This window comes from Aotus nancymaae, unplaced genomic scaffold, assembly GCF_030222135.1.
Source record: "Aotus nancymaae isolate 86718 unplaced genomic scaffold, 86718_ANA_hifiasm-v0.15.2.pri h1tg000048l, whole genome shotgun sequence".
Taxonomy (NCBI): Eukaryota; Metazoa; Chordata; class Mammalia; order Primates; family Aotidae; genus Aotus; species Aotus nancymaae.
Window position 1 is genome coordinate 14,056,656 of NW_026988462.1, and position 10,885 is coordinate 14,067,540.

The 10,885-nt window shown below is 35.5% G+C and overlaps 1 long non-coding RNA gene across 1 annotated transcript in view; it reads left to right on the forward strand.

The window, feature by feature from the left end:
- The window catches only part of LOC135268966 (uncharacterized), a 49,377-nt gene extending 38,713 nt beyond the window's left edge, over positions 1 to 10,664 (forward strand). The window contains exons 3-4 of the long non-coding RNA XR_010337297.1: positions 5,588 to 5,704; positions 10,550 to 10,664. This is a non-coding gene — a long non-coding RNA (uncharacterized LOC135268966). The remainder of the gene's footprint in view (positions 1 to 5,587; positions 5,705 to 10,549) is intronic.
- The last annotated feature ends 221 nt before the right edge of the window (positions 10,665 to 10,885 follow it).

Here is a 10,885-nt window from a genome sequence, read left to right on the forward strand (position 1 = left end):
CACATCAAGTTGTTTGCCTGTAAAAAATATATAATCTAACCTAGGTGAATTTGAATAGGCAGATTAAGTCTACTCACACAATCATTCACTGGCATAATTTTAGAATATTTTTCTGGCATTTCATTTTTGTATATTTTGGTTGGCTTTGTTCTTTTTCAATTTTTTTTTCATTTATTAGGTTTTTGCTAGGGTTGAGAATATTCTATTTTTATTCATCTAATTGGCAATTAACTTATTGTTAACTATTTGAAGTATTTATTTTCTTCTATATTTCCATCTATAATTTTACTCAAACGCCCAATCCTCATCTACTTTTATTTCTTCTAAATGAGATTTTTAATTATGTGTATTTATGTACATGCATTTACTCATATGTGTATGTGTGTGCATGTGTGATGATATATGCTGTATATAATTTTCTCATTTTAGACTATTAGAATAAAAGTAAATTTGAGTCATTTTTTAGAAATATCAAACAATTTCTTCCAGAATTTCTCTTTTTACTTAAGTATTCTTTATACAAATATTTTCAAAAATCGGTTGTTATGTCGCTAACTTTCTAAAACAATGTTTGTCATTACTTGCATTACACACTCTTATTTAAATGATGACTTGTTGATATTCAATTTCTATATCAGGTTTTCCATAGAAACCTGAAAACTTCGGTCTTGACATGTCTCTCTTTCCTTCCAAAACTCCATTGCTTGCATTCTTAGTGTTATTCAATAGAAACAAATTTCACTCTGCATATTCTGTCATCATCTGTTGTGGCTCCAGATAGGAAGCAATTTTTACCAAAGCTAACTTAATCACACTGCTTCAAATGACCGTAAGACTCTCCTGGAATTCTATAAAGTCATCGATTTCACACCTTCAGTTTTCCGCATCAACCGTACTTCCCAATGAGTGAGATTGGTCGATGGAATTCACACTATAGTGTTACCTTCCTTAAAACATTCCAATATATTCTCATTGATCTTAGAATTATCCATGACCATGACTTTTAAGTCCTTATAAGATCTGACTTCAGTCCACAACTTCCTGACGTCTAATTGCTTTTTCTTTGAAGACAGTATTTCAACCTTTGTGCCTATTTTGCAGAAGCTGGAATAATTTTGTGTGTAGTGACAGGGAAGTGTGGGTATAATATCTATTTTCTTTTTGGATATGCATTTCTAATGTCTGAATATTATTTGGCTATCTGCCCTATGTTGCATCCTTTGAGAAGATGTGCCTTTAATTGAGAACTACCTAAAATGACCTAAGGGCCAGTTACATTCTACTTAGTTATAATATGGTCCCTGCTTTTGTCTGCTTGTGTATAAATTAACTTCCCTATTTGGAATATAAGCTTTATAAACAGCAAGACCTTTTTTATTGCACACTCCTATCTCTCTAAATAGATACGCAAAGAAATATAATCTGACATAAACACTGTTTGCTGTTTTAAACAAAAAAGCAAAACATGAACTTTTTTTGTTATAAAAATATTAGTAACAAATATATAATGCCATTTCAAATATAGAAACAAAAAAGTGGCTTGTATTTTTTAGCACACTTTGACTATATCCCTATTTTGCTGTTAACTTTATTAAACTTTTGAATTATCTGCCATTGCCATAAAAATGTTTCCCAAATAAGGTGAATTTAAATATCAAGTAAATGATCCTGAAACCTTATTGTGAGAATTAAAATTAAATCATCAAAAAACTTATTAAAATTCAACTATACAATATTTTTATAATAGTTAGACAAAGCATTTACTCCCTAGTGTTTTTCAGCCTGAAGAATTACATACCTTTTAATTTTGTATTAATCTTATTATTTTAAATTCAACTAGAAATTCTGGTCATGTTACATCTTGTAATTTTAAGTAATCACTTAAGAAGAAATAGAAAGTTTAAAATCAAAACCAGATTCATGTGCTTGAGGTAGGGAAGATTGTTTATTAATCAGAAGCTTTGTAGAATACTTAAAAATGAAATGACTTGTTGCTTTTGCAAAATAAAATTAATTAAATATTTCTATCAAACTAATACACTTTTTTTGAGATTCAAGAGCTCCAAGGTTTTTAAGAGGGAGTCAGAAGGACTACTTTGAAGTTAACGGTAAACCAAGTAGACCAAGACTGCTATTTTGAGACATTTACCTGGAGAAATTACAGTGTTTTAGTCTTTTTATGTAAATCATTCTTGTAGGATTTTAAAGTAACAAATTTAGAGTATTTAAAACTTTTATTTTAGTGTATAAATATTAAACTGAGCACAAACAAATCCATTTATTGTTTTGATCTTTTATCCAAGATGAAGATTACGTAAGTGACATGAAGCAGGAGCATACAATTTTCAATAGATTTGGTCAAACACTTTGCAAATGTTATAAATGTTCAACAAAAGAAGCATTATGCAAAGCCAGGTGCAGTAGTTCATGCCTACAGTCTCAGCACTTTGGGAGTCCACGGCAGGTGGATTACCTGAGGTCAGGAGTTCAAGACTAGCCTGGCCAACATGGAGAAATCCTGTCTCTTCTAAAAATATAAAAATTAGCCACATGTGGTGGTGTGTGCCTGTAATCCTGGATACTTCGGAGGCTGAAACATGAGAATTGTTTGAACCTGGGTGGCAGAGGCTGCAGTGAGCCAAGATGGTGCCACTGCACCCCATATATATGTATACATATATACATATATATACTCATTTTTGTGTGTGTGTGTGTATATATATATATATGTGTGTGTATATATATATACCAAAAAGCATAAATTCTGGTGTTGACCTCTCTTCCTTTTTTGATATAAAGGAGGTAATGTGTGAATACACAGGTGTGCAGTATTTTAAAAATATACATTATTTTCTGAATGATTCTTGTTTGAAAATGAATAAATTTAATAATATATGCAGAAAAAGATTACAGTGATACTTCTATTGTTTTTCATTTAATATTTTACTATCTTTAGTTTAGAGATTGAATATGAGCACATTTTGTAAAATATAGTGGCAAGTGCACCAGTGCTTCATTGTTTCCATCTTTAAAATCTTTGTCTTATGAATCTACATTATTTGAAATTTGTATTTAATGTTTTTCATGTAGTTGGCACCCTGATATCACTTGGAAACATTATGACTTTAGTATGTCATTTGTCTTCAACTATCTAAAGAGACAGAGATCAGCAAATTAAAATTATTATTCAATATGGTAATAATCAGGAATAGCTTCTCAGAAGAGGTGATGCTCAGAAAAATCCTGTAGACTAACACAAAATTGGGAAAATAATTATATTTATGATCATCTTAGAGAATAAAGAGAGTAAAGCATTCCTTAAACCTCAGAAGGTAGAAAGTAGAGCAATCATTGAGAAAAGACATAGTGTAGGTGTGATGGCAAATACTGAGTGTCAACTTGATTGGATTGCAGAATACAAAGTATTGATCCTGAGTGTGTCTATGAGGGTGTTGCCAAAGGAGATTAACTTTTGGGTCAGTGGGCTGGGAAAGGAAGACTTACCCTTAATTTGGGTGGATACAATCTAATCAGCTGCCAGCATGCCTAGAATATAAGCAGGCAGAAAAATGTGAAAAGAGAGACTGGCCTAGTCTTCCATCCTACATCTTTCTCCCATGCTGAATGCTTCCTGCCCTCAAATATATATATATACACTAAAGGAATATATATCTATGTAGATACATATTCTAGAGGGCTTAACACAGTGTGTGTGTGTCACCCCTTCAATAGACCAAAAGCGGTGACTGAAAATTACTGTATAAGTGGATTTCATGGAAAAGCACACTGACAATAGGTTTTAATGTGGAAAAATACTCTCTGTGAATATTGAATCCAGGTGGATTAGAAATTTAAAAAGAAATCTTAATTTTATTCATATCAGGAAAAAGGAGTCTTTCTCAGAAAACATACCCAAAAATACAGACCATAAAATGCATATTTAAATATTTTAAAATATTGATTTTCCATTCATTTAGCTTTCTTTCTAATGCAAGTATGAAAGTGACAACCTCCTAGCTGTTTACATGATGGAACTAAAACTGGAAGTCTTTAATTTACTTGTTTGATCAGAAGGCAAATACACTTTGACATTATATTCTGTAAAAGCACAACTTGAACCAATGCAGAAGTATTAACAGCTCCTTCTGTATTTCTAGCATTACTTATGGTAAAACACATAAGAAATCCAGCCACACACTCCAATCCCCCACAAATATAAAAAAGTTGATACGTATGTACTCATTCCCACATATTACTTCAGAGGTTCTTGACAGCCTTATTAAGTGTGGACAATAGTTCAAAAGAGTCCACATCACCTGTGAGCTCGTTAGAAATGCAGAACAGCTTTTCTAACAAATGTTTGGCCTCCTTTTTCTGACTTAACCTGAAATAATCAAAAGAATCAGAATTCAGTTTTAAAGAGTTTATTCAAGTGAAAAACTGCAAATAGCCATTTGGGTAAAACAGACTCCAAAGGAATAGAATCAGTGCTCCAAAGTTAAAAGTTAAGATTTTCCTTAAATAGGCAGAGAACGAAGAAATTTAGTAAAATTATAGAATTTTCTATACAAGACTGGTTTATGAGTGAAAATAACTTAATTAGATACAGTTTTCCTTTTCTTTTCTCATACAGCTATTTTTTCAGCTTGAGTTTTATTTTTTTCAAATGAAAAGTGTATTTAACATTACATCTTAGACAATGTGATAGTCATAAACTTTGTGTGTGAGAGAAAAAAGAGAATCTAACCTATAATGAAGATCAACAGTTAAAAAGAAAAGGATCTTTTCTGGTCCCCTCTCATCATTTACAACGTTCTATAAAACAATGCAGGTAAGAAAAAGGATACTCTATAATCAGAGAAACAAAGGTTACAGCTGCTTAGGTTGCAGCTGCCTGTTTCGGTGACTCAGATTCCATAATCACTTGCCTTTAAGGCTCAAAATGATTTAGTTTCAACAGTTTCAATTTTGAATTACTTATTTTCATAGATTCATGGAACTCATGGAACTCTAGGCAGATCCTTTCCAGCACAATGCTGTCTTTCAGAAAAGTCAGAATCTAATAAAGCACTATGACTTCCACTTAGCAAGAGAACAAGTCAGTAAAAAAATTTGAATTGAATTCCATCTTATCCTAGCAAGTCCTGTGTAATTTAGTATGATGTGCCTGTAAATTAGCTTAGCAAAGCAGCCCTGGTTTGGAACCAGGATTTCTTTATTTTATAAATTCATAAAGTGCATGAATAAGAAACTCTTTAATTGACCAGCATTTTAAAAATACCTTCTACACTGAGTACATGTCCTGCTCAGAATATAAAGTCAATGTTCAGGAAACAGCATGATTAACACTCACCTAAAAGGTATCTACACTCCACAGTGTTTTTATAGCCACTATTTTTAGTTTATCAAAAAGGAGAAATTACACCTAATAAAATTATTGCATATTGAATATTATAGAAAAACTATAGGTATATGCTGAAAACATTTAAAATCTATAATTTTATATAAATTCATACAGTTTCAAATTAGTGCATTTATTTTTTAATCTTAATTTTTATTTATTACTTATTTTTATTTTTTGAGACAGGTTTTTGCTCTGTCACCCAGGCTGATATACAGTGATGTGATCTCAGTTCACTGCAATCTCCACCACCCAGGCTCAAGCAATGATCCCATCTCAGCCTACAAATAGCTGGGACTACAGGTATGCACCATCATGTCCAGCTAATTTATATATATTAGAAATGAGGATACACTCTGAAATGTGTTTTAGGCAATAATTTTTTTGCTGTTAGAAAACCTGTTGTATTAGTCTGTTCTCACATTGCTAATAAAGACATACCTGAGATTGGGTAATTTATAAAGAAAAAGAGGTTTAATGGACTCATAATTCAACATGGCTGGGGAGGCCTCACAATCATGCAGATGGCAAAGGAGGAGCAAAGGCAATTCTTACATGAAGGCAGACAAGAGAGTTTGTGCAGGGGAACTCCCATTTATACAACCATCAGATATTATGAGATATATTCACTATCATGAGAGGAGTATGGAGGAACCTGCCCCCCTGATTCAGTTATCTCCACCTGGACCTGCCCTTGACATGTGGTGATTATTAAAGGTGAAATTTGGGTGGGGACACAGCCAAACCATGTCATTCCACCCCAGCCCCTCCAAAATCTTAGGTACTCGCATTTCAAAACCGATCATGCCTTCCCAACAGTCCCCCCAATCTTAACTCATTTCAGCATTAACTCAAAAATCCACAGTCCAAAGTCTCATCAGAGACAAGGCAATTCCCTTCCGCCTATGAGCCTGTAAAATAAAAAGCAAGTTAATTACTTCCTAGATACAATGTGGGTAAAGCATTGGATAAATACACTCATTTCAAACAGGAGAAATTGGCCAAAACAAAGGGGCCATAGGCCCCATGCAAATCCAAACTCCAATAGGACAGTCATTAAACATTAAAGTTCCAAAATGATCTACTTTGACTTCATGTCTTACATCCAAGTCACATGGATGCAAGAGGTGGGGTCCCATGGTCTTGAGCAGCTCTATCCTTATGACTTTGCATGCTACAAACCCCTCCAGGCTGCTCTCACAGGCTGGCATTGAGTGTCTGTCTGCAGCTTTCCCAGGAGCACAGGTAAAAGCTGTCAGTGGATCCACCATTTTGGGGTCTGAGGGACAGTGGCCCTATTCTCATAGCCCTACTAGGCAGTGCCCCAGTGGGGACTCTTTGTGGGGGCTGCAACCCCATATTTTCCTTCTGCACTGCCTTTGCAGAGGTTCTCCATGAGGGCTCTGCCCCTGCAGCAAACTTCTGCCTAGACATTCATGAGTTTCCTTTCATCCTCTGAAATCCAGGCAGAGGTTTCCAAACCTCAATTCTCGACTTCTGTGTACCCACAGGCTCAACACAACTTGGAAGGTGCCAAGGCTTGGTGCTTGCACCCTCTGAAGTTGTGGCCTGAGCTATACCTTTGTCCCTTTTAGCCATGGCTGGAGCAGCTGGGACATAGGGCATCAAGTCACTAGGCTGCACACCACAGGAAGACCCTGGGCCAGGCCCAGGAAACTGTTTCCCTCCTAGGCTTCCAGGCCTGTAATGGGAGGCGCATGAAAGTCTCTGACATGTCCTGAAGACATTTTCCCCATTGTCTTGTCAATTAACATTCAGCTCCTTGTTATGCAAATTTGTGCAGCTGGCTTGAATTTCTCCCCATAAAATGGGTTTTTCTTTTCTATCACATTGTCAGTCTGTGAAATTTACAACTTTTAGGCTCTGCTTCCTTTTGAATACGTTGCTACTTAGAAATTTATTCTGTAAGATATCTCAAATCATCTCTCTCAAGTTCTAAGTTCCACAGATCTCTAGGCAGGGGCAAAATGCCATCAGTCTCTTTGCATAGCAAGAGTGACTTTTACTCCAGTTCCCAACAAGTTCCTCATCTCCTTCTGAAACCAGCTCAGCCTGGACTTCATTGTCCATGTCACTATCAGCATTTTGGTCAAAACCATTCAACAAATGTCTAGGAAGTTCCAAACTTCCCTACATCTTCCTGACTTCTGAGCCCTCCAAGTCTCTAGGAAGTTCCAAACTTTCCCAGATTTTTCTGTCTTATTCTGAGTCCTCCAACTGTTCCATCATCTACCTGTTACCCTGTTCCAATTTCTGGGTAGCTATAGAGCAGCACCCCACTCTACAAGTACGATTTACTGTATTAGTCTGTTCTCATGCTGCTAATAAAGACATAACCCGAGACTGAGTAATTTATAAAGAAAAAGAAGTTTAATTTACTTACAGTTTTACAGGGCTGGGGTGACCACACAATAATGGCAGAAAGCAAAGGAGGAGTAAAGGTGCATCGTACATGGAGGTAGGCAAAAGGGTTTGTGCAGGGTAATTCCCATTTATAAAACCATCGGATATCATGAGACTTGTCCACTGCCAGGAGAATAAACAGTATGAGGGAAACCATCCCTATGATTCAGTTATCTCCATCTGGCCCCATTCTTGACATGTGAGGATTAACACAAATCAAGGTGCAACTTGGGTGGGGATGCAGTCAAACCATAATCTGTTAATGAAATTTATTAAAATAATGGACTAAATGTAATCATAAAAATATGCCAATAATCCAGAATGCTGTTTTAAAAAGTACTGATTACATACAGAATAGAAGAGAATTTTCTGAACTTGATAACTTGCATTACTATCAAAGTACTACAAAGATCTTCCTTAAGTTTAAAACACAAGTATTCTATTTACAAGGATGCCTTATCACACTGCTTATTTGCAACATTGGGGCAGTTTATGTTCAAGCAATGTATCCTAGTGAAGAGATAATTTGGGTATGCTGCACTATTATAAAAAACTTCAAAATCAATTAAAAATAGTTCTTCCTATATAAAAATATAAAAAAATACAATATAATAAAATATTATTATAGCCACATGACTTTACCTAAGAAATACATAAATAGGCCGGGAGCGGTGGCTCACGCCTGTAATCCCAGCACTTTGGGAGGCCAAGGCGGGTGGATCACAAGGTCAAGAGATCAAGACCATCCTGGTCAACATGGTGAAACCCCGTCTCTACTAAAAATACAAAAAATTAGCTGGGCATGGTGGCGCATGCCTGTAATCCCAGCTACTCAGGAGGCTGAGGCAGGAGAATTGCCCGAACCCAGGAGTCGGAGGTTGCGGTGAGCCGAGATCGCACCATTGCACTCCAGCCTGGGTAACAAGAGCGAAACTCCGTCTCAAAAAAAAAAAAAAAAAGAAATACATAAATACATAAAATATATTTAAGAAAATCATTTTTATTACAGATGTACTACAATAAATATTTTTAAATTTAGATATGGAAATTCACAGTCATAAATAAATTTAGGTAGTCATAAATTGCTACAAATAAATACGATTCTAATTAAAATTTCATATTTTTAGATAATTTGGTTATATATATATATACACACATACACACACAATTAAAATTGCTACATATTTATAAAGAAGCTTAGGAAGGGTAGATATTCCCTATAAAATTACAGCATTTATGATAGTGTGGTTTTAACTTACTATATAATTAAAAATAAAAGTGCATCCCTATCTTATACTATATGAAAAAATAAATTCTAGATAAATGTTACAGTCAAACTTGGTGTGTAAGTATTCAAATCATTTGGAAGAAAATGTAGGTGATCACTGCCTGCAAAGAGGGCCTTATTATTTCTCTCAATTTTGGTAGACTTTATTAGGCTCCTTTGTGACTCCATGCCCTGACCTTTCTAATTTAGAGCATTTTATTTAGAATGGCTATAATTCTCCTTTTTTTCTCACCCCTTTGACATACTTTAAAACATTTTAAAATCCTCTTTCCAGTTATACACTCAAGAATGCGTGTTTCAAGAACCTGGGAGCCATTTCTTTGACATATAATGATCAAGTAACATCGTGCCCCATCTCCAAATCTCTATTTGAGTGCACGGCTTCCTTGCAAGCCTTATGGCATGTTGTAAAACTACTTTGTGTCATGAAGATATGAGAAAGTTTACTTGGCCATTTGAGTAAGGCCAACTAGCAAAATGCAGGTTATGATCTCCCCCTCACCTCAGCTTTGTTTCATTTTATTTTTTATTTTAAAAGTGACAAATAAAAACTTGAACATCTTTACAACAGAGAGGAGATGTTTTGAAATATGTATACACTGTGCATTGTCTCATTTCAGCTAATTACCATGTGCATTATCTCACATACTCATCATTTTTCCACCCTTGGTTTTAAAAACTCTAATTCCCTTTGTTTTGGTGGAACTGAGTTCAGACTGAGTTCTGGACTCCTTCCTCTATTGCAATAGTCTGGAATAAAATCTTGCTTTACTGTTTAACTTTGCACAGGTTTTTCTTAGTTAAAAAAAGGAATATTTCCTAAAGATATGAAAAATAATGAACTAAAAAGTAATAAATAGTGTACAAGAATTACTAGAATTAAAACTCTCGCTCCTCCCTCATATATTTATATAATTACATATATATATGTAATATAGGAACATATACACATTAAGTATATACACATTTTATATATACACACACACACACACGTGTGTGTAGGGATTCACGAGCCCCACACATTGGGTACCAGAACGTAGGGAATCCATGAGCCCCACACATTGGGTACCAGAACGTAGGGAACCAGCCCTACATCACCTGTGGTACCCTGAGTTTGGTGGCGACAAAGGAATGAGAAAAAGACAGATTAAGAGACACAGTGGGACTAGGGGGCCATCACTTTATTACTTTGGAGGAGGCAGGGAAGGCCCTGAGCACTGATCATCCACTCTATTTGTTGGTTACAATCACTTTGATCTACAGGGTAGGAGTGAAGCAGTGGTGGGAAGAGGGTGATTGTGGAGTGAATCAGTGAGCCGGAACTGAATCAGTGAACTGGAACTGATGTGTCATTCTAAGGATTGCTAATACTGGCGGTTTGGGAGTTTCACAAATCAAGAAAATGTGATTATCTTTAGCTTTTTATCTACACGCAGCTGGTGGAACTGGGGCCTTACAAGGAGCCTACAAGTCTGGCTACGTCATAGTGCTACGAAGGGGTTTTATGTCCTTGAGCACAATGTTTGTGGAAACAGAGCTGAGGTCACCCTGCACCAGAACATGAGGCATGGAGAGGCCTTCCTCCTCAGAGGCCTCCTGCGGCCTTCTGCAGTGTGTTGGTTGTTCCTTGTTTATGTGTTACTCATAACCAACCTATGTAGGCACTCTGTAAGTCCTTTCACCTTTGCTCCTTTTCCCAACATATGTATATATATCCCTATATATTATATGCACATATATGTGTATATTTTTCTATATTTTATATATGGGGA